A 25,541-nucleotide genomic window follows, 5' to 3' on the forward strand; every position below is an offset into this window, starting at 1 on the left:
CAGGAAGGTACCCAGAATGTCAAACTCTTGAATGATATTAGGTGATCTTAGCTCTGTTTTACCATCTCAGTAAATAAATCTAGCATTGATAAGCAACCATAAATACCTGTAAATAATGCTCCATAAAAATCAAATCTTAAATGTATCCTATATATCCCTTGCATATCACTGCCCCCCTACCTTTTGCTAAATCTCTAGATAGAAATAGAATTACATTTAACACAAAGGCAGTGTTAATAATATGTATAATATATATTTAATATATAATATATAAAATTGTATGATATTTATATATAAATGATATTTGATAATATATAAATATATAATATATACAAATAAACAGCATAGTAAAGAAATGATATATTTTTGTATATACAATCTATATTTGTATATTTAAATAATTATATAACTATATATAAAATGTATATCCATATATATTTACATTTATATGTGGATTTTTTTTTAACCTATAGCAACTAGCATGTTGGAAGAAAATAAAACAAAATTCTCAGCGCACAGGCTCATTGGAGTATCTGTTTATTATTTTTCCAAAAACACCATTCTCTTACCCCAAAGCTGGGGACTCCAATCCTTACTGCAACTAAAACAGTTGCACCCCTATGCCTTGGCTGGAAATGCAATAGAAGCAATTACCCTTTCCCTATCATCTGAACAACACAATTATTGGGAAGATAATAAGATTATTCAGGCTTTTGCTTCTTAAAATTATACTAAGGAACACCATGGGAAGGCTGTTTCTTATGCATTCATCTTTAAAACAAATAAGGGAAGTGAGAATGAGCCACCAAGCTAATGAGGACCGTGAGACAGAGCCATAGACACATTTTCTCACTTGCCTAATGAGCAAAGTGACAGACAGTGAAACAGTTCACACTTGAGTAATTCTCTAGTCATCAGCAACTGCGGAGGCCCCTCCTGCCAGGGCTTTGCAGGGGGGTGGTTGGGAGATGTGATAAAGAGACCCCAGCTCTGCTGACCAGAATAAGTTATCACAAAGAGAGAGGTCTTGGGGTACACTCCCCGAGGACATTTAACCAGAAAAAAGGAGTCCATTTAGAGCATCAGCAGCCATACATTCAATTAGAATTAAATTAAAACAATGGAAAAAAAATCACCTTCTTTCTCATCAGGCCAGCTGCCTGAAGAGGGTGGGCTGGGTGGCTTAGAATCTAGAGGCAATGACCCCTCCTCCCAGCTCTTTTAAATGGTCTCCTCTTCTGTGAGCCTCACTTTTATGTAGGTTTCATTTCCAGCAAAAGTGGGGAAGGGAGCAGAAAGCCTAGTCAGTGGAGGTCGGGGGTGGGGGGATAGGGTATGTGTGCTTGTGTAAAAGACTATTTACTTAGTTATTGTTTATTTTTTGGGCTACCCATGGCATATGAAGTTCCCAGGCTAGGGGTCAGATCCGAGCCAAGCTGCAGTTATGACTCATACAGTGGCTGCGGCAACACCAAATTCTTAACCCACTATGCTGTGCCTGGGATTGAACCTGCGACCCTGTGCTGCAGAGATGACACTGATCCCATTGTGCCACAATGGAACTCCTAAAAGACAATTTTTTTAATTGTTTTTTAATTTTTTTTTGTCTTTTTGCTATTTCTTTGGGCCGCTCCCGCGGCATATGGAGGTTCCCAGGCTAGGGGTCGAATCAGAGCTGTAGCCGCCGACCTACGCCAGAGCCACAGCAACACGGGATCCGAGCCGCGTCTGCAACCTACACCACAGCTCACGGCAACGCCGGATCGTTAACCCACTGAGCAAGGGCAGGGACCGAACCCACAACCTCATGGTTCCTAGTCGGATTCGTTAACCACTGCGCCACGATGGGAACTCCTAAAAGACAATTTAAAAAAAAATCTTTTTATTGCGAGTTCCCGTCGTGGCGCAGTGGTTAACGAATCCGACTAGGAACCATGAGGTTGCGGGTTTGATCCCTGTCCTTGCTCAGTGGGTTAAGGATCCGGTGTTGCCATGTGCTGTGATGTAGGTCGCAGACGCGGCTGAGATCCTGCGTTGCTGTGGCTCTGGCGTAGGCCGGCGGCTACAGCTTTGATTCGACCCCTAGTCTGAGAATCTCCATATGCCTCGGAAGTGGCCCTAGAAAAGACGAAAAAAAAAAAATCTTTTTATTGACTATATTTTCAGGGCCTCATGTGAGAGTTCATGGGAGAGGGGAGTCTTGAAAATCCACCACTTTTCCTGTTAGATTGTATGAAGGAAAGGCACTAAAATTTGCTCCATACCAACTGTATGCTGGGCCCTTTTTAATCCTCATTTTTATCCTCCTTTTGACATTGCGAGTGGGCTCTGTGCCATTGTAGCCAGTTTTACAGGGGAAAAAACTGAGGCCCCAGACTTATGAGCAATTTACTGATGTTCACGTGGCCAGTAAGCAGAAGCACTGAGATTCAAATTTCAGGCTACAGGCTCTAAAGCCTACTATCTTTCCACTCAAAAATCTCACCTTTCCCCTCACCAGGAGGCTGATAAAGGAGAAAAGTCAAGTGAGAAGCCAACTAGAGAAATATGGAGAGAGAGTGGTAAACATTGTGTCTAGAAGAATGATTTGGATTGAGACTTTTAATTCTTTCATTTATGGTATTTTATTTACTTGATGAAGATGTTTCCTGGAGAGTGAACCAGAGGTCCAGAGAGTCTGAAAACTAGCCACAGGTTGCACAGGCAGGACCAGACCAAGTCTACTGGGATCTCGTCACTCGCCTGTCTGTGCATAGAAGATGAAGTTTTGCTGATATGCTAGGAATGTCTAAAGTGAATGCAGTGATAGAAACAAATGATGTCCTGCAAACTGTGGTAAAGACTTTCTGGTACTTACATTTTTGTTTTTGAAAATCACTGGTAAAGAAGCAGTACTTGGAATTCCTTCAGTTGGATTAGCATTAGGAAAGTATATACATAAGGAGTTTTGCCTTGTTTGTAAGTAATGACTGCTGTAAACCGAAGAGGTCTGGACTGGTTGAGAGGAGGAAGATAAGTAATGCCTAAAATGATGGATACAGCCCAACAAAAAGAGGAGGGATGGTTTTGATCTTATAACAATACTGATTATTAACTTTTTGTTGCCCACTCTTCATTGGGTAAAATACATATGTTATCTCTAATCATAACGGCAACACTAAGGGGGGGGGTGCTATTGCTATTCTCAGTTTACAAATGAAGAAACAGAAGCTCAAAACAGGGTGTTTCTTGCCCATCATTACCACTTTACCCCTGGGTCCTGGCAAGTTGGTGGTACCTAAGGTCCAAAGCTCAACATGGGGGCTCCCAGGACAACAAATATCCAATATGTTGAGTCTTCAGTCATTTGTTTCAATGTCACTTATACATACATATGGCTTCAAATCTGTGTTAAATATTTAGCACGGTCTGTATCATTTTATCCTAATCATTAATTACCACAACATTTTTAAAACTAGAGGGGGCTGGTTCTAACACTCGAAGAGAGCCTGATTAACGTGTGGCAGTGCTCCATCTTTTAGAGCTTCTTTACTTTATTCAAATGACTAATCACTTAAAGCATCACTAAAAGCCTTTTTCCCTCACTCCCCATGCATGCTTAACCTAATTAACTATAAATGAGGAAAATGCTATCCACATTAAAAGAAAATGTTAACCTATAAATTATCCCACTCTTTCTGTTGAGGCTAAGAACTCCTTTGTAAAACTCAGCCATAGGAGCACACTCTGTTTATATGCTCCCCATGCTGTCCCTCACTAGAAAAGACCATAGAGTCTTTCATTCATGGTGGGTCTCTTCTTCTTTATTGATTATGGTGCTAAGTATAATTTCTCAAATTGCGCTGACCCCTGTGTTTGCTTAAATATTCTTAGGAAACTAGAATAATAAAGTAGAATGCCTCTAAAATGCCCTCAGGAGTCCCCAGGATAGAAACATAGCAAATGATGTCCTAGACTTGTCCCTTAGTATAGGAAATTCTGATCACCACCCTCTTCCATAAACAGATCCAGCCAGAGAAAACCAGAAATCTTGAAAGCCTTGGTTTACAGACCCCAAAATAGTCTCCCTCTGGCTGACTCCACCCAACTCTGCCACATGCTGTCCTCCTTCCATTAGATGGGTCATCGCATCTAGGGAAAGACCTTATGAAAACTCTTGCTAGAAGGAGTATCTGCTAACACATTAATCTGAAAGCCCCGATTAATTTATCAAATTTTCCTACCTTTGACCTTTGAGAGCTGAGGGCAGGCCGCCTCTGGCAGAACAGAGTGTGCAGCAGGAAATTGGTTATGGGGCAGGGAGGGGAAGCTGGGAATGTAGATCATCCTTAGGGGAGCTGTCAGGGAAAGACCTTGAGCAGCTTGTGGACTCAAGTGGAGGCCAAGGGCCAGGGAAAAAGCAGGGGTACCAGGGACAGCAGTGCCCAAAGCAGAACTCCCCACTTTTCAATGTCATTCATCATTTTGTCCCCACCTTTAATACACATGATGTTTTAGGAGGTTGTAGTAACAGGAAAATCCAACGAGTTTGGACAATTTTTGGGGTGGGGTGGGGTGCTGTATCCACAACACATGAGGAAGCTCTTGGGCTAGGGATCCAACCCCAGCCACAGCAGAGACAATGTTGGACTCCCAACCCACTGTGCCACTGGGGAACTCCAAGGCATGGAAGATTTCCACTTCTCTCCTCTATGATGCCCTCACTCCTGCTGACCTTTGCTGTAGTCGCAGGGCTCATAACAAACCCCAGTGTATTCCTGAAGCTCCAGGGGAAAGTCTAATCTTTGAGGGTATTAGTAGGCGGTCTTGGCTCCTGGCCTTGCTGTGGATTTACACCTCCATTTCTACCCTGGGCTCTGTGTGGTGGGGAGTGGAGGAGGCTGTGATCAGGCCACTGGGGGATGCCTGAGTCCAGGCAGGCTTAACATCCACATGTGCAGTCAATTCTTGATTATCCACACCAGTGGTCTGTGACCCAGGCCCAGGTAATCCCAAATAATTGACAATCCAAAAGGAATTGCTCTTTGGTTTTGGAATATGCTCTGCTTTTCTCAGCTGCGGATTTCCCTCTCCCATGTATGCTTTCCTTGGTAGGATATTAAAAATCATTTATGTTCCTTCAGCTGGGCACTTGATCTGAGCAATGGCTTGAAGTCAGCTTCAGACTGAAAATTTGCATACTCCATAGACAAACGGTTCCCTTGCAGGCAGTTGGATTTGACAGTATCATACATTGCATAAAGAATAGCCTGTCCAGGACCGTGTTGTTCATTCATTCATTCATTCATTCACCTGTTTGACACACATGCATTGAGCTCTTACTGTGTTCTAGCCACCGTGCTATGAGTTAGGGACTTAGGGGTGAAAGATTGAGCCCTGGCTCTTGAGGGCTGTACCTTATACTGGGGATCAATGGAATAGATTCTAGATTCTTCCTCTGCATCTGCCTGTGCCTACTGCATACTCACTTATCATTCCCACTTTCAGCCTAGCGTCTCTCTAGGCTTCCATTTGAGAAGTTTCCACATTTGAAGGGAAGAGCTGTAAGTGATTGTTGGGTTGGGCAGGGCCTCCAGAGTTAGAAAGAACCCCAACCACTCCCATTTTTGAGATACCAAAACACAGGTATACATATGTGATGGATGCAAATGTTTACATTAAAAAATTAATATTTTAACATTCCCAAAGTAGTGTTTATATGATTTTATTTGGCGAAAATGCCAAAAGTAGACATTTCAGGCCCTTTCTGAACATGTGATCGGGCTCCTCTCTATTCCACTCCCTACTCACACTTGACCCCTGCCAAGAAGAGCTCTGGTTGGTGGGAGGGAGGTCTAGATGAGGCCCAGTGGAGGTATTTTAATTCTCAGAGGAGCCACTGCAAATATGAAGTGGTTGGTTTGTGACTCTGTGCCCTGGGGTCACAAGGAATTGTTCTCAGCCAGGCAGACATATCTTAAATTCTTTGACTCAAAAGACATCAAATCCATTTATTTCTACAAAGTTGGCATGTTCCCACCCACGACACCAGAAGGATCCTGACAGAGTTCCTGGCTACCAGCAGCCAGCCTGTTAAGTCTTTCCTTTCCTAGCATCATCCCCACCCCCAACTGCCCTCCACACACATTAACACTAATCCTCAGTTTTCTTCTCAAAAAGCCCATGGAAGATAAGGAACTTTTGACAGTACGAAAATTGGGGTTAAGGGCTAGAGGTTGTCATTCACCTCATATTTTTATGTTGGTGAAGGTAAAACAGTAAAGAGCACACTAATATTTCTGGTGACATTTTACCCATTAAAATTAGTTACTGTGGGTGCCGTTTAATTAATTTTGTCTTAACCCCCCTTGCTTATTAGCTTCTTTGCCAGAATTCTCTCCTGGAGCAGTTCGATGACATGTTCATAAATTTTTTTTTCAGGTACTAGGCATGCTGGGGGGCATTTTCTCTGTCGGTCATGTCCTCTACCTGTTCAAGGTTTGTTAATGTTATGACTAAGAATCATTAACTCCCACCTCCAAGATCTTGGGGACCCTGGTGTGTTCAGAATGGTAGAGTAGTTTGGGTGCCTGATATGGAAAGAGCCTTGGGCAACATTCATGGCTAATTTGGTGTATTCAAAATATATGTCCAGCAGCCAAGATTTCAGCCTCTGCTGTGCTCTAGGCTTTGTTCATACACAGCTTAGCCCTTTGCTTTCTGGCAGAACTAGGTGTCTTCTTTCTTTTTTTTCATTTTCCTTCAGAATTGCTAATGTTTCACTACAAAACTTCTACTTCTCCTTTGCCTTTATTTTTTTCTTTGCTATTGCCAACAACTAGTTCTCTTTCTTTCTAGTTATTTCTAACAGGAGTGATTCACACATCACACAAATTGGAACTGAAACTTTCGTGGTCACTAAAAAGACATTCAGAAGTCAATCCTTTAATACTCACATTTCCCACAGGATAACTTGTGGTTTGGAGGCATTCTCATTTGGAGTGTGTGTGTGTGTGTGTGTGTGTGTGTGTGTGTGTGTGTGTGTGTGTGTGTGTGAAGGTTTATGGATCAAATAGAGAGAAACAGAGGAAGCCACAAGAAGACCAATGGGAACAGACTTGTGATTGTGGCAGAAGGTGAGGGAAGAAAGTCCCATTAGTCCTGCTAGCTGGGAGGAATGAAGTGAGTGTGAATTTTCATGAGGTTAAAGTCAGGCTCATTGTATAAAGAATGCAATGACCTGCTATCCTTTGCTGGAAAAATTCCTTGTTTAAATAAGTGATGATACTTAGCAAGTATTTATTGTGTCAGGCACTACGCAAGTTCAAGTAAATGTAACTTTATGAATGCATCTCACTGAATCTTAACAATGTTTCTATGCACAGGGCCTTAAATAACCCCAATTTTACCCATCTAGGAAGCAGAGAAGCTAAGAGTTAAACTTGGGAATGTGGAATTCTGTAGTCTGAGTGCATGGCCATCATATGCTAGTGGCACGAAACCCATCCTTTAAAGTTACTCTCCGAGCAGTGAGGACAGGGTGGCAGTGAGTTTAACATCCTTTTTCCTTACATCTCATAATTGGGAGAGGGCAGTTGGGATTAGCCCTACACTAATGGTCCAAGTACATATTACCGGGTAACAAACCATCCTAAAACTTCCCATTTTAGTGTATCTCCTGATTTTGTGGCTCAGGAATCTAGGCAGGACTCAGCTGGACAGTTCTGCACCAAGGTGGGTAGGCTGGTCTAGAGGACCCAAGATAACTTCAGTTACAGATCTGCCACTTGGCAGGGATTGGTGGAAGGCTGGGTTCAGCTGAGACTGTGATCACAGTATGGTGCACAGGTTTCTTATATGGGGCTCAGGACTCAGAGAGAGTATTCCAATGTACAGAAATAGAATCTTCTAATGTCATAAATCCCATGCCCATTTTTTTCACGGCATCACTTGCTCGGTACTTTCAAGATCACTGCCATCTATCCCATATATTCCATTAGTGTCACCTCCAGGGTTCTGGCCCCTCTTCTCCTAGTCCCTTGAAACTTAGTTCCCTGAAACTGATCTCCCTGAGACCACCATCACCACATTCAAAGATTTTTTTTTCTATCCATATTTCATGTCAGTTCTCTGGAACGGCTGACTTTGTAAACCATTTCTTTCTCGAAGCTCTCCTCTTTTGGTTTCACACAATAGCTTTTTTTCCTCTCCCTCCCTTTTAAATGTGGGTGGACCTCAGGGGTCAGTCCTTTGGCCACTTGTCTTTATTCTCTATGAGTATCTCTCCACCAGAGTCACTTGTGCTCCCTGGGACCACTTGGCAATGTCTGGAGAGTTTTGATCATCACAAGTGGAATGCTACTGGCATCTGGTAGGTGGAGGCCACGGATGTTGCTAAACATCCTCAATGCACAGGACAACCCCATGCAACAAAGAGTTACCCAGCCTTACCTTTCAATGGTGCTGAGATTCAGAAACCCTGCTGTGGTTTTAAAAAGAGGGCAGCTTCCTCCTTTTTGGGTGCTATTTCTGATGAGGGGTCTCCTTGGAGTGAATAATACAGTATGATGGAAGGGCAAGGGCTTGGTGGTAAATGGATCTAGGTTCGAATCCTAATTCTCCTGAGGTAGAGATCATAATTTCTACTTTGTAGAGTTGTATTGATGACCAAATCAGATAATCTACATAAAATACCATGTACACAGTGGGTTCATAAATGTTAACCCTTCCCTGAAAACCACATGACATAGCAGATGTCCCCGTCAAGGCTGGGCCTAGTTTATCATTTAAAACTTAGGAGGTATATACTACATAATAAGAGTTGAATAAATATTCACAGGAGGACCCTGGAAAAAACTATCCACCTCACTCTTTAAGAAGCTGGTTGCCATGAGATGTGTCTAGCTAGAGGTGGTTTTGGTGGACTTAGGGCTTAGAGGTGAGTTTCATAACTCTAACTGCAATGTAGCCTAGCCCCATCAGTATAATAAACAGGGAGGTTTTATGAACCTAGGTCATTGCCGTGACATGCAACCCTCCAGTTAGAGGGCATGTGATGCCCATAATATAAGGCAGTAAACATAAACAGCTTTATTCTCTTGTAATCACAGCAAAAGTAGCAGGAGAATAAACTCAAAGGTCTATGTGGTCTCTCTTTTTCCTTAGTAACAACTAACTGTGAAAGGAAAGTTTTACATATTTTTCTGTGTGTGTGGGAGTGGGGGGTGGGGATGTCTCTCTTCCTCTACCTTTTTGGTGCATTGGAGGAAGGCATAAACAACTTTTTTTTGAGATTCGAAGAAAAAAATTGTGATGAAGACTACCCTTTGGGATTTTACACGATGTAAATCATTGTCCTTGAACAATTATTTATGTCCTAGTCTCTGTCTGATTCACTTTCCATATGGTCATCAAGGGAAGTAAGCTCTTGGAAACACAAAGCTCATCATGCTCTATCCCCTACTTCCCATTAAATTTAAGATAAGAAAAAAGTCCTAACATTGCATATAGACCCTCATGTGGCTAGGCTTTTTTATCCTCTGCTATTTCTCTTTCAGATGTCCCTCACTTCTCTGACTATGTTAAAGCCCCCTCAAAAGTATATATATCTTTCCTTCATGGTCCTTGGCAAAGGAAATACAATTTTTTACTTATTAGTGTCCTTGATTAATATCAGACTTCTTTTCACTCAATACTTTCCCTCCAAGACAGCAGGGATTTTTTGGGTCTTTTAGGTCTTCATTGTACCCCCAGAGACTGACACATAACATCTGCTCAGTAAATACTTTTTTTGGCCATGCCCTTGTTATATGAAAGTTCCCAGGTTAAGGATGAAGCCTGTGCCACAGCAGGGACCTGAGCCACAGCAGTGACAATGCTAGATCCTTAAATGCTAGGCCACCAGGGGAATGCCATACTTCTTAAATACATGAATAATTAAGCAAAATGAATGAAATCACTAGTAAATATCACTTCCCCACTTTAGCCTATAAGCTAACCAAAATCTACTCTTGTTAAAATATGTAACTATCACTTCTATATCAAAGGAGATGTGAGACAGACATAGAATAAGGTCACTGATGATGACATTGATGGTGATAGATGATATAGATGTAATATTAATACATAATTAAGTAAGAGAATAATCATAAACAATAGCTAAATCTTAGTATTTATTGAGTACATATTATATGCCAGGTACTATACTATGAAATGAAGATAAAATATGGAGCAAAATCAGATATGGTGACTTTCAGGCATTATCTCATTCATTAGGTCTATTAATTAGATACAATAATTTTCCCAATTTATAGTTGAGAAATTGTGAAAGCTTACATAATTTGCTCATGATCATACAGCCAGTAAGCTGCTGACGGAGCAGATATTTGAATCCAGAAGTGACTTCAAAGTTGTTAACCATTAAGCTGTACAATTTTAGATGAAAAGAGGTTAGGTTAGGTTAGTACATCAACCTAAGAGAAAATATCTATTAGAAAATGCTGCAGATATTAATAGATTCAATAGCATTCACAATGAATTGAACATCTCTGCCTGCCAGACACTGTTTTAGATGCTATATGCACATGTTCTTTAATCTTTAAAGTAATTCTACTGGCGGATATTATTATTTTCACTTTATGTAAGTCAACAAAGGCCCAGGTAGGAGGAAGAGGCAGGGAGCAGGGCAAAGGTGGGTGAGGCACTTGAAAACTTTCCAGTTTCTAAAGTATTTAATACAATTTCTAGATTGTACTTTAAAGGTAGGGAGACCTTATGAATTCAGACACAATAAACCTAGAATTTATAATATTGAGACATTAAATCAGAGATTTTTTTACAAGTGACAAAGATCTGCGAGATCATCTAGCCTAAGCCCTTCTTGGGGCTTCTGCTTGAGTATGAAATTAGGTAAATCTTAGGTAGCTCAAAACTTTGATTTTATTCAGATAATGTTATGACTTTGTAGGCCAATCACAACATGCCAATTCAAATGAATTGGCAATTTAAATGAATTAGTAACCACTTCCACCAATTTATAACGACATCTGTATGTAAGAAAAGTGTGCGTCTTTATAAATATTTTATATTTGAAATAGTTACTAATTCAGAAGGATGTCACCAACAATGTTCCTCTTATTGGAGGAATGAGATGTGAATGAAATTTTATTATCCAAAGAAGTCTCAGGGCCTGAGGCATACACACATTCCAGAACAGAAAAGCACATCCCAAAGAGATAAAAGTCTCTCTTCCTCCCTCCTCACTACCCCTTTCCTTCTCTCTTTTAATCCCATGACACTGCTGTATTCTCTTGCCTTGATCAAGTGAGGATATTTTAAAGCTTTTGTCCTCTGGTCATTCATAGGCTCTAGAATGCTTCTGGGTCCCCAGGCGATTCAAAAGAATAACTTTGAGTGGAAAAGATGACATTATTGGTGAAATTGAAGATTCACCTGAGTTTACTCTAACGGGAGACCCCCAGCTCCCAGGGGGAAACGTCTGCAAAGATATCACTGGTGCTCAGAAGAAAATATTATGTCCTAACCTTTTAAAAATTAATCCAACTATTAGTAGGGATCCCAACTGTATTTCCTTCAAGCCATTGTATGAAAGGTACAATGATTAAACCAAGACAAATGTAGTGTCATAAGCAAATGTCATGCCATAGATTTACCTACCAACAAGACATTGGCATGGTTCAGGTCAGAGGTTAATTAAAGACACCGAAAGGTCATTCTGTGATTAGGTGAAAGCAGACTTTTAATAGGGCATCAGTCCAACCCACACTGACAGAAGATTTATGCCAGCCTGATGACACTGCCACGAATCCTGCTGATAACAAGAGCCTCAATATTGGACTGAACAGAATGATGAATGGAGCACATATCTCCTCACACTTCTCATTACAAGCTCTTTCACTTCTGGTGGCACTTAGCAGCATTTATTTACTGGGGTTTGAACATGTGGGACAGCAGAACAGTATATCTAATACTTTTAAATGTAGACTTGTGATATAAAATGAAACAAGAGATAAGATTAGGTCTTTGAATAATTGCACAGCTTTTCTTCCAAGATTATATTCACTAGTACTAACATTATTTTTCCCCCCTCATGGTCTCCTAGTGTGTGAGCATTCTGAGAAAATTAATTGTCTGAGGCACGAGGTCAGAGGGAAAAAATTACTGATAAGCATTAAACATGCTATAAAATAGCACCTCACCACATTTTGCCTTCCAAAGCCCTCAGGATGTAAACAAAACAAGGATATATACATTTCCCCCAGGCCATATTTAGCAGTGCTTATATGTTGTTCTTATTTGGATTTGAATGGGTAAAGGATCTAGAAAGAAAGTCAAATAAATGAAAAATAAAGAAAAAAATCAAACAGACTTATAATATTTCCCCAGCTGAAGGCAAATGTAAGAGAAACTAAAGCCCTGATAAATAACGTTTACTTTCCTGTTGAAACTCCTTTTCGACCTGCTATATATTTATCAAACCGCTAGAGTGTAAATTCTATGAATAAGTCCTATCACCTCTCAACCAGTAGACATCATGAAAATTATAACTATGGAAGACTGTTAGTATTATCAAAGGGCTACTTTCTAAAGATTCAAACATATCTGCTGCTGCTGCGATTTCACAATAGAAAAATCAGACTCTCTGCTTGAGCCACCAACCAGGTACAGACTGGACTAAGATCACATCCCATCTAACCCCAAGCCAGTTCTCACAAAGACAAGCCAGACTAAATGGAAATGGGGAGCTGGAGATGTGATGCAGGGAAACTCCGCGAATGTCTCCTTTTCCTTTTTCGGGCAATTGTATTCACGGATAGAGAACCAACTGTAGGTGGGTTCATACAAATCAATAACTCTGCCCAGCATATTCAGCCACTTGGGGCCACAGGAATGCAGTTACGTGTATCAACCATGCACACACCACTGGGACCCACTTCTTGGCATGGAACAAACTAAATGAGCGCATTTGAGTGGCTGATTTAACTCCATCTGAGTGTATAAAAGCTGCTAATAATAGGGGATTTCCTTGTTGGTTTTTGAAAAAGGCTTCTTTCACCACTTTTAGCTTAGGATTTTCATTTGCCCTGACAAATGTTACTGGAGAACTCTTTAGAAGACATAACATCACCATGCAAAAATCTCCTGTCTCCTCTCTTCTGATCCACCAGAGGCTCATTATGCAGGCAATGTCCAGTATTAAAATGACAGGTCCTGGCAGGGCCATCCTGCCTGTGACCATAGGTCTCAGCCAGGTCACTCATTCCACTAACTCGCCATTAGGAAGCCCAGAGTGATGGCCATTAGAGAACTGTATTGCTTAATTTTTTTTTTTTAACTGAGTAAATTTTGAAGATCTTATTGGCTTTGTTTTAGTGATTCATGAATTGGGTAGCATCCTATCTAGCAGATAGAAAAGAGCTCTGAAGAGCTGTTCAAAATGAAAGACTTTTCATAGACAGAAGGGACTCATACAAGGGGGTTATACTAACAAAAGAGCAGATTGGTTGTGGCAAGGTCACCTTCCTTTAAGGGGATGGCAGGGTCTATCTGGTGATTACCTCACTAGTGCTGGCCTGATTGACTGGTTTAAGATTCCATTCCTGGGAGAGTATGAAACTGTAATCATGCTAGCTGTTAAGTCTTGGTTTGGTGATGATGGACTTAGCATAGGTAACACATTTGCTGTTTTATCTTTTTTAACCATTTCCCCCTGTTGATCAGACTCTCAGCCCAAGAGATGTGAAAATGAAGGCAATAACAGCACTTCCAGATACTGAACTGAATTTCTTGCAGTCCTTGCTGATCCTCTGTGTGGTTTTTACAGGTCACGATGTCTTTTTGCTGATGTGGTATTTATAAGTCACAACTTTTTTAAGTTGATCATTCTTTTCTTTCCTTTTCTGACATTCTAGTTTTAGAGAGATCATTTGCTTGCTTTGCAGAGGCTGTGAACATGCTTTTAAAGTTTTTAAGAGAATACAGCACACCAGGGAGATTACTATGATGATGATGATGATGATGATGATGATGATGATGATGATTATTATTATTATTATTGTTTGGTCTTTTTGCCTTTCTAGGGCTGCTCTCAAGGCATATGGAGGTTCCCAGGCTAGGGGTCTAATTGGAGCTGTAGCCGCCGGCCTACACCACAGCCACAGCTACTCGGGATCCGAGCCACGTCTGCGACCTACACCACAGCTCACGGCAATGCCAGATCCTTAACCCACTGAGCAAGGCCAGGGATCGAATCTGCATGGTTCCTAGTCAGATTCGTTAACCACTGTGCCATGACGGGAACTCTATGGTTATTTTTAAACGGGATAATTCCTACTGTCTGGAATGCACTTAAAAAAATGATCTCTAAGACCCAAACTAATCAAAATCAAAGATTGAGAAAGATCCCTTTGAAAGAATCACTTTTTAAGTTCAATGATCTTATGCCGCAGAGTTTCAGCCTCTTCAGAGGTGTTAATCCAAGTGCAGCAAGTGGTGTTGGCCACAGCACAGACACCTCCTTGCTCATCTGAAAGATGACTATCCTTTGTACTTGACTAAGTAATAACTTAGGAGTTCTCATTGTGGCTCAGTGGTAATGAACCTAACTAGTATTCATGAGGATGCAGGTTCGAACCCTGGCCTCACTCAGTGGGTTAAGGATCTGGCATTACTGTGAGCTGTGGTATAGCCAGGGAACTTCCATATGCCATATGTGCAGCCCTAAAAAAAAAAAGTTGGTGGAGTTTTTGTTTGTTTGTTGGGATTGTCTACAGAATGTATAAGTTCCAGGGATCAAATCCACATCACAGCAGCAACCTGACTGACAATGCCAGATCCCTAAACTGATGAGCCACAAGAGAACTCCTGGAGTTGTTTTTTTTTTTTTTTTTAAATTTCTGGGGGCATAGTTAATTTATACTGTTCTTGTTTGTTTTTAAGTCAATCCAGTAGAGCTCTTTACAAATTAATTTTGCAATACCATTTGGAGATAGTAAAAAATGTACTAATGGTTTATGAAGAACATGCTTAATATTTATCATTTAAGTTACAAATAATTTTTTTCCTTTTATTTTCCTTGTGATAAGACTGATTTTCCTGAAGTTTGTGTTCCAAAGAGATAGCCTAAGTAAGAGTTTCTGAAGACACTTACATCTCAAAGGCACAAAGAAAGACTGCAAGTTTCTCCAGGAAGACTTTTGCTTTCCAGAATTTTTACAACATTTAGGAGTCTTTGAGAAAAATAGGAGGTGTTTGGGGCTTTGGTGAAAAGGAGAGGTGAATTTTGAATTGTTTCTGCAGGTAAATTTCTGGTCATGCAAAGATTTGTAAGATAAGGACAGTTACTTTTAATTCCTTAAAGAACTCGTTTGCAGCCTAAATGATATAAAAGGGCCGCTCCTTCCATCCAACCACATTATCTTTAATTTGCTTTTTTTATATCAGGGAAAAGATTTGCAACTTTGATGGAAATCCAAAGATTTTTGTGTTCTGAATTTAGTGTTGTTTGTCTTTGGAATGTTTTAGCAAATTCTTTCACAAAAGCTTCAGAGGGTTTCTCTGAAGTACATAGTTTTGGTTTAGTTTAGGACAGGAGGTCAAAAATATTTGTGGTAATATTGAACAATCCTGTAGACTGAAGAAAAAAAAAGCACAACCTAAAAGTTGAGAATTATGTTTTATTCAGTGGACTTTCTGAGGACTTTAAGCCTGGAAGCTTTGAGTGACTGCTCTGAAGAAGTAAGGAAGAACCAGGATGTATAGGGTTTTGCAACAAAAACTAGGTAGTTGGCAACCATGAGTCTCTTCTCCAAGTCCATGATTTTCTTTTCTGTGGAAAGTTTCATTTGTGCCTTTGGAATGGGCAAGCAATGAGATCCTGCTGTGTAGTAGGGGGAACTATATCTAGTCACTTATGGAGCATGATAATGTGAGAAAAAAGAATCTATACATGTATGTGTAACTGGGTCACCATGATGTACAGTAGAAAATTGACAGAACACTGTAAACCAGCTATAATGAAAAAAAAAATAAAAATCATTATAAAAAAAGAAAATAAATTGAGACCAAATATATTTTAAAAAACCCTGATAGTTGGAACATCAAAAAATTACTGATAATTAAAGAAAACAAGACACCTCAAGTTAATAAATTTAGTGCTTTTTTATGTATGGGAAGATGCTAGAGTCTGGGCTTGTTAAAATCGTTCCTTTGATATGCACCTCAGCTGTCTAGGTCCTTTCTGTTCTTTCCCATCCTGAATCCCCTCAGAGTTCCCATTGGTCTCCATCCTGAATTCCATTTAAGGCAGCTGTAGTGGCTTGATGCCTGCAACATCCTTTGTTTACTCATGTGGCAGGCAATGTTTTTCATTTACAACCTCATGGACCCAAGAAATGTTTCCAAGGAGGGTACAAAAATATTACCCTCCCAAGATCCAGAGCCCCTCCAAAGAGAGCCAAATAGAAAATTTTTCTGAATGCTGGTAATAGATCTAGCTGCAAATGGAGTACAACCCGCATTTCTAATGGCTATCATGCTGAGTTCTCAGGACACAAAACAGGACCAAACAGGAAGGTAGCAGCAGCCACTGGGAGAGAAAGGATCAATAATCAATGGGTCTGAATTTGGAAAGAAAGGGACAACATGAACTTTTATTTTTCTCTTTCAAGAGGGCACTACAGAAATTCAGGAATGCTGACCTGGCAAGAATTCTCACTCTTCTCTGGTATTTATGTTTTCCCAGGATCCCATCTTCAGGCTGCAGCATCTCCCAGAATTTTGTAAGGTTTCCATTAATTTTAATTTCAATTTCCCCTTGGCTGCTTAAGGGAATAATGTAGCTGTTTGCCAGAAACTCTCTCAGAGTTTCTTGCCCCCCTGGAAGGAGTCCATATGGGGACGCTTTTTTGAAGGTGTCTGTAAGGCCACTAATTTGGCGGACTTTTGTTTGTAGTCTGTACAGAAGTAATAGTCTATACAAAAAGAGTAGGAATTGTGTCAGTCATATTGTCTTTTGTTTTATTTATTTTTTAACTTTATTTTTGGTGGCCCGATGGCACATGGAGTTCCTGTGCTGGGATCAGATCTGAGCCGCAGTTGTGACCTATGCCACAGTTGTGGCGATGCCAGATCCATAACCTACTGCCTGGGGATTGAATCTGTGTCTCAGCACTGCAGAGAAGACTCTGGCTCCATTGTACCACAGTGGGAACTCAAACAGTCTTTTGTTTTAGATCCCTCTGTGTCTTTAATTTTTCACTAGCCTCTTGTAATGACTCTTTCAAGATAGTTATTTTGGAATTTGAAGACTTTTAAAGCCTCCTGCATGCCAGTTAAAAATAGGTGGCTCATTCTGTTTGTTTGATTGGGAGTCTTTGCTTTCAAATTAACTTCTTACATAATCTTTCCTAATTGGAATGCTCCCCTTAATGGCCATTGCAATTCTGAGTTGTCTAGGTAATATTTTGACATTTTTGTAGACATCTACAGCTTTCTCGAGTTTGATTGACCTAGTGCCAATCTAAACTTTCTGTAACTAATCCTAACACAGGAGGCCTTTTTTTTTTTTCTTCTGCACCTGTTCCAGGGCCAGGGATTGAATCTGTGCTACAGCATCCACCCAGACTGCTGCAGTGACAATGCCAGATCCTTAGCCCCCTGCACCACAAGGGAGTCTTAGAGTTAGGTGGTGAGTGCTCTAACAGTTTTCCAGTGCTTGGCACATACCCCTTTTTCAGCTTTTGGTTTTCACCATTCTCATTAGCAATAGCCTTTACCTCATGTGCACCTTAACACACCAGATGTAATCAAAGAGATACTACTGTAAACTGGTCAACAGAGGGCCTAGTGTGGACCTCTAGCAATTACCAATGTGGCAATGGGGAAAGGACTGAATCAGGAGACCCCAGCAAAAGGGGACTGCAGACTGGAATTCCAATCAAATGTGGAACTGCCGACCTCCAGCAGTTCCCAAAGTGGAACTTGGGGAATGAACCAAAGGCTGGGATTCTAATCAAATAGGGAAACTGGATACTGAACCAAGGGCTAGGGGCTTGGATTCTGAGTGGAACTGTCTGCTGGCTTAAGCTAACCTTCCTTGGACTGGAAAGCCAATTAGATCAGGAACTCCATGCAAAGACAGTGGAGCTCAAAACTGGGAGGAACTTACCCACAGCCCTTGGAGATGGAGAGCAAGATAGAAAACCCAAAGGGTTCATGAGTACCAGGACCTGTGTTTCTTATAATCCCTGAAGTCATCAGAAGTTTCCTTTTGATCCCACTGCTGCCACCAATACTGATAAAACAAAATACAACCAAGTAAATTGCAAAGGTCATGTTGGCTTTAGTCAGTGATTTCTGAATTAGGCAGCATCCCTTCTAGGAGATAAAAAGGAGCTCTAAGGAACTGTACAAAATTAAACACTTTTATAGGCAGAAAGGAGCAGGACGAGAAAGTTACATTAGCAAAAAGTGAACTGGTTGTGGCAAGGTCACCTTCTTTAGAGGACAGTGGTGATTACCTCACCACTAGTGTTGACCATTTAATTCCTGAACAACTGTTTAAGATTCCATTCCTGGAAGAGTTGAAACTGTAATGAAGTTAGGTATTAGGTCTTGGTTTAATGATATGGGACATAGCAAAAGTGACTCCCATTTGGGATGTTTCGTCTATTTTTTTAACAGTATTGATTAATTTCTGCCAGTCCATTCTGTCTGATAGCACTCATAGAACCCTTAGTGGTACGTGGACATATGCATGTATGCATGTGTGTATGTGTGTATGTGTGCATTTTGCAGCTGTTTGGGATTGCTGGAATCAGCATATACTAGATGGGAAAAATATTAAAATTATGTAATTTGTGTATAGAAAGGATAATATTTTCCAGGCTTCAGGGTAGAAACACACAGGTAGCCCTTTGAGGTTTATTTTACTTTCAGAGAAAATTTCAAGCTAACCAATGTAAATAGCCTGTGTTCACTCACTTCCCATCACAAGCCACTAGACTAAAATGGTATAAAAGTAACAGATATCATTTACTCTTTCCTTTTTGGTACCAAGAACATCTTACAGAGAATTTGGGTAAAGTGTGCTCTTTCAGAGAAAACCAAGATGATATTGATTGGTTAGTTAATGTTTGTAATAATCTATTCTAAGCTATGAAGTATTCAAAATAAGTACAAATCATAGAGCCTGCCCTCAGTGGGCTTAAAACTTATTGAGAAGATGTACAGAAACATCAAAGTATGAGTCCCACTATGAAGCATTTGGTAAGTACTAAAGAATTGGTATAGTCGAGAGTTCAGGAAATTTTTCTGTAAAGAACAGTAATTATATTAGGCTTCCATTTTATTTATTTATTTATTTTTTGCCATGCCTATGGTATGTGGAATTTGGCCAGGGGATCAAACCCATACCACAGCAGTGAGTCAAGCCACTTCAGTGACAATGCCTGATCCTTAACCCATTGGGCCACAGGAGAACTCCTTGGATTGCATTTTATATGGTTTCTGGCTCAAGAGTACAAGTCTGCCCTTGTAGAGAGAAAGCAACTGTAGATTATACATAAATGAATGGGTGTGGTTGTGTTCCAATTAAACTGTGTACAAAAATTGATGGCAGTCTGAATTTGAAAGGAGGACAATGTTCTGTTGACCTCTGAACCCTAAGTAATGAGGGTATTCAGAGAATTGAGGGGGTTTAACAGTGAGTGGAAAGAGAAGTCTTCATGCAGTAGCAGGAGATTGAAGACAAAGCAGGAATTAGGTAGAGAGGTGGTATTCTTGATGAGAACACAGAGAAAACAGAAGCTATGTATAATAAAAAGGCTTTGTGTAGAGGTGGATGGGAGTAAAAATACATAAAATGGGCTTCTCCGCATAAGCACCCCAAGAAGGAAGGGCATTTCCACTTGTGCAAGCAACTATTGAGAGATTAAATGCACAATTTAGGTCCTGAGATGCATATTCCTAAAACCATGGTGCCCAGTTTTGTTCCTTTTGCTTTTCCACCAGGCCAGACTTCTAGCCTATCTCTTTGTGCAGGATTGGACTTTCAGGCCCCAGGGTATAGGCTACAGGAAGAATGAGATTTGTTGTATGAATATTTGGGAGAGTTTCTTTGTGATGTTTTCTCTGTGTGGTCAAGAGCTGCATAACAATTCAAGTAACCAGGGTAGTTCTGAATGTCTGTGTCTCTGATCACAAGTGTTCCCAGTTTAAAACAAACCCTTATATCAAAGGGTGGCATTTCTTCAAGTGTTTTTTGTTTGTTTATTTGCTTTTATTAAAATACATTTGATTTACAATGTTGTGCCAAGAGTTTTAATAAGAACATTTGTCTGGCTAGATGATTCTAGAAAAAGAGGGTTCTGTGTGGTACAGACTGGTAAATTAAAGGGCATGAGAAGACTTGCTGCAAAGAAATCTGTTAAACTTGCATAGTCATAAATTTCCCAAACATTTGACCATAGAATATTTTCCCATGGAGCATCTACAAACATCTCATGGAACCCATTTTGGAGAACAATGCATGAGAGAAACAAATGTGGCATAAATATTGCTAGCAGTTACTAGGTGTGGCCTCAAGTTAACATGAAAAACAAGGTGGTGGATGAGAGAGAGAGAGAGAATTTTAAAAACGCAGACGACTCTTAAGAGATGTTAACTGTAGAGTAGAATTGAGCCTTCTTATTTATTGTAGCCATTTGAATGCTACTTGTCCCAGCCTATCCCCAGGGTTCTCATTTCAGGTGAACAACAGTACTAAAATGCTGAGATGACAGCAAAAAATGGGGAGCAGAATATTTAAATTTATTTTCTTCTCTTTGCTGTTGTTGTTGATATTAAACTTCCAGCTTTGTTCCCTTCTCCCTGGTCCTTCTGGAGCTTTTGTTTGACTGAAAGCATGAAAATGATTGTCATCTGGAGCTATTCATGGCCGGCAGAACTGAGCTTAGAGGGAAAACAAACGTATGATTAGCAAGTACAGAAACATCCCCATCCAGGCCTCACTCCCCTCCTCTGCAGAACAGAGGAAGAGCTGTGCAGAGGAGCGAGGCGACCAAGAATTTCATTGAAGTATCTGGAGGATTCACTGGGAAATTCTGTGCAGTTTGCTGCAAACAAGTCAGACATTACAATCTAATTAAACATAACCCCATGTGAAAGAAGCTCTAGCATTTCATGGCATTTTCCTTTTTTTCTTCTTCTATATGCTTCCTAAACATCCTAATTTTATGCACTGTATTGCTATCAAGTTTTTCAGCTCATTCACTTGGTACATATTTATTAAGAATCTCCTGTATACCAAGTACTAGCAAATCAGTGAAGAATTTGACATGATCTTCACCATTGAGAGGCTGATATTCAATATGGTGTGAGAGATATAGAGGCTAATAATGCAATCAAGTGCTTAGATGGTATGCTAAGTATCTGTTTAGGGATGGGGGAATCCTAGGCAAGCAGTTGTCAGTTCTACCTGGAAACATCAGGAGACCTTTCATGCAGAGACCTTTCAATGAGCAAGTACGTATATATAGCACAGGCACTCTACCCAATATTCTGTGATAACCTATATGGGAAAAAAATCTGAAAAAGAATGGATGTGTGTATATGTACAACTGAATCACTTTGTTGTATAGCAGAAATTATCACAGCATTGTAAATCAACTATACTTCAATAAAACTAAAAAATGAAAAAAAGGAAAAAAGGAAAATGAGCAAGTAGGGTATATTAGACAGACAGGTATTCACATGCTCCAGATATATGTTGCTGGTTAGTTCCACGTACAATCTACTTAATGGTCAGCAAATACTGAAGCCCATTTCATCCCTTTTCTAACTTGTAGTTGAGACTATTGAGTCATCAGAGATCTTTAAAGTGGAGCGTGTGAACCCAGGATAAGGGATATTCCAGATGATTCACTAGAGTGTAGAAAGGAAGTGCCAAAACTTTAAAAATTTTATCTCATCCCTTCGAAATTTCTATTTTTATGATGTTCATGTGAATATCACTGTATATGTTTTTAGTATATAAATAGACATACATTCAAGTGGGAGTGCCTAGATAAATTTTTCACTGATGGAGTGAGGGCTCCAAAAGCTTGTAGACCAATCTGCATTTGAGATTCATCTATGAAGTGATTGCAGATATCTTAGGCTTTGTCTGTTTCATTCAACAGACTATTCCTGAACATTTTCATAGACATTGCATTTTTTTTCCTTTTACTAATGGTAACACTATTTTATGCCTTTAATGTGTTCTAAGTTCTGAACTAGGCAGTCCTAATGAGACTGAGAAAACTATCCCAGTGTGTGATTGAAAAACAGAGGAGCATAGAAGTTTAGTAATTTCCTCCAGATCAAAAGGTGGCTGAACCAGGGTTGAAATTATATGTACTCTGAGATAAGTATCAATGTATTGCACAATTATCAGTTGCCTTTTCAAGGTCAATAAAAATAAATTATTTGTATTTATTTTTTGTTTTTGTGCTTTCTTTGTTGTGTTGGAGATGGTAGAAATTAAGTATTTATACAGTCTTTTGCACTTATAATTTTTCTATGAAAATGTGTATTCCTGTATGCAAAAGTGAACTCTGGTACTTATCTGATTAGTCAGCCTTTTATACCTGATTTTTTTTTTTTGAAAACACATCTCTTCTTTGATTTTTGAAAATGTTATCTCTTCTTTGAATTATTCGTCTCTGGTCATTTATAATAAATAGAAAACATTTATTTAGTACTTGCTATATGTCTCAAACACTGTAAAAAATATTTTCACATAAGAGCAAGTCTCCAGTTAAGTAACCACTCAGAGATGGAGGAGATGAAGCCAAAATCCTAACCTAGGCTGTCTCTGGCTTTGGAACCCATGCTGTTAACCATTAGGCTATGTTCTCTTCCCGTAAAAGGTCATAACGTTGCCTCAACAAGACTGTTTGTTGCAGTGTTTTTTGCAATAGTGAAAAACTGAAAGCAACCTAAAGAGCCATCAACAATGTCCATTGTGTTCTATTCCCTGTGATGCGCCATGTGAAATGGAATGCAGTAAATACCATGCAGCCAATAAAAATGCTAATTGTATTGGTTTCCTCAGGCTGCCATAACAAATTACCACATACTTGGTGCCTTAAAATAGCATGGATTTCTTCTCTCTTTTCTGGATGTCAGAAGCCCAAAATCAGGGCATCATCAGGGTCAGACTCCTCCTGAAGGCTCTAGGACAGCGAATTCTTCCTTGCCTCTTCCAGCTTCTGGTGCCCCCAGATGTTGCTTGGCTTGTAGCTACATCTATCCAGTCTTTATCTGGTCTTCTTATGGCCCTCTCCCTGTGTCTCTCTGTGTGCAAATCTCCCTCTTCTTTTCCTTAGGACACCAGTCATTGACTTTAGGGCCCATCTAAGTCTAGGATGATGTTACCTCTAGACACTTAACTGATTAAATTTGCAAGGACACTATTTCCTAGTAAAGTCACTTTCTGAGGTCCCGAGTGGACATTAATTTTGGGTGGGGTCAATACTCAGTTCACTATATTAATTTAAACCTGTATTTATTCAGATGCAAAAATATATTATTAAGTAAAAAAATCAAATTGCAGTATGATTTCATTTTTATAATATAGTATACATTAACTCCTATGTATACATTCATAGAAACATGGGTGTATGATTATAGACCAAAATGTTAATATTGATTACTTCTGTGTAGTAGGATAATGGGTGACTTTCGCTTTTCTCTCCATCATCTTCTATACAGTCTGAATGTTTTGCTATGAAGAAAAAATAATCAGGGAGTTCCTGTCATGGTGCAGCAGAAATGAATCTGACAAGGAACCATGAGGTTGTGGGTTCGATCCCTGGCCTCACTCAGTGGGTTAAGGATTTGGCGTCACCATGAACTATGGTGTAGGTCGAAGACATGGCTTGGATCTGGTGTTGCTGAGGTTCTGGTGTAGGCTGGCAGCTATAGCTCAATTGGACCTCTAGCCTAGGAACCTCCATGTGCTGCAGGTGCAGCCCTAAAAAGGCAAAAGACAAAAAAAAAGAAAAAAAGAAAAGAAAAAATAATCAGAAAAACAATGTCTATTTTTAAAAATAAATCTATATTCAACTCAAAAATTCCCAAGCACTTTAATGACAGAGTATGAAACCCTATTGGTCTAATATTTTTGATGCTTACAGAAAGTCACTTCGGGGAAAATCATTAGAAAGGATTTTGCTTTTTATTTGCACAGAAGAACACTTTATCAGCTCTTCCTAATCTTGAGTTTGTTCTCCTCCCTGCCCCTACACCCCACCACAATGAAAACCTCTAAACCCAAGTTTCAACCTCTTGGTTATGGTCATATATCATTTTCATTCATATAATTTTCAGACATTAGGCAGAAGGTTTTAAACATTTTTTTTACAGTGTGAATCAATATCCCTTTCATTTTCCATGTATAAAACCTCATCTTCCCACCAAAATTGTGAATCAAAGAAAATATTATGTCATATTTCTTTATCTACTCATATTATGATTGCCTATTCTGAACACTTAGAAGTCAGCTAAGAAAACATGTTATCTGATTTCACTATATAAAGCTACTTTTTTTTTCTACTCCTTTTTTGGCTGTACCTGTGGCACATGGAAGTTCCTGGGCCAAGGACTGAATCAGAGCCACAGCTGTGACCTACACCACTGCAAAGCTGGATCCTTAACCTACTGCTGGGGGCCAGGGATCGAACCCATGCTGCCACAGAGACAAAGTCAGATCCTTAACCGCTGACCATGGGTGAGAACTCCCTAAAAATACCTTTTTAAAATGTATAGTTCCCATAACTGCCTAATGTTTTAAGAGAAACTGAAACAGGTTTTCCCCAGTATATCTGTTTTGTGTTTGCTACAAATCTGCTGCCTTTGTCAACATACTAGTTTGTGGGCGTGTTACCATCAGCTATTTGGCTTGGATTGTTTTCTCTTTATTTGCTATCTCTGTGATCAGAGTTCCAATCTCTTGGGATGTTCAAACTATTTTTGTAATCGCCTTTACAATTTAGTTTCATGTTTTGCAACAAGAAAAATGCTTTGAGAGGCTCTTAAAATTGAGAACAGGAGTTCCCATCGTGGTGCAGCGGAAGCGAATCTGACTAGGAGCTGTGAGGTTGTGGGTTCAATCCCTGGCCTTGCTCAGTGGGTCAAGGATCTGGAGTTGCTGTGAGATGTGGTGTAGGTTGTAGACGCGGCTTGGATCCAGCTTTACTGTGGCTCTGGCTTAGGCTGGTGGCTACAGTTCCAATTAGACCCCTAGCCTGGGAACCTCCATATGCTGCTGGTGTGGCGCTAAAAGGACAAAAGACAAAAGAAAAAAAAATTGAGAAAAGTGTTGAGAATATTAAGAGTTTCATATAGTCAAACTTATTATGAGGTCCTTACCATGCTGAGAACACTCTGAGGACATAAACTGTGTTTTCTTCCTTCTTACACCCCCATGCTTGTTCATACCCTGTCTGATCCATAGCACACATTGAATGAGCCTGCTTATATGGCTTCCAAGACTGTAGACT

This window comes from Phacochoerus africanus, chromosome 3 (assembly GCF_016906955.1).
Source record: "Phacochoerus africanus isolate WHEZ1 chromosome 3, ROS_Pafr_v1, whole genome shotgun sequence".
Classification (NCBI taxonomy): domain Eukaryota; kingdom Metazoa; phylum Chordata; class Mammalia; order Artiodactyla; family Suidae; genus Phacochoerus; species Phacochoerus africanus.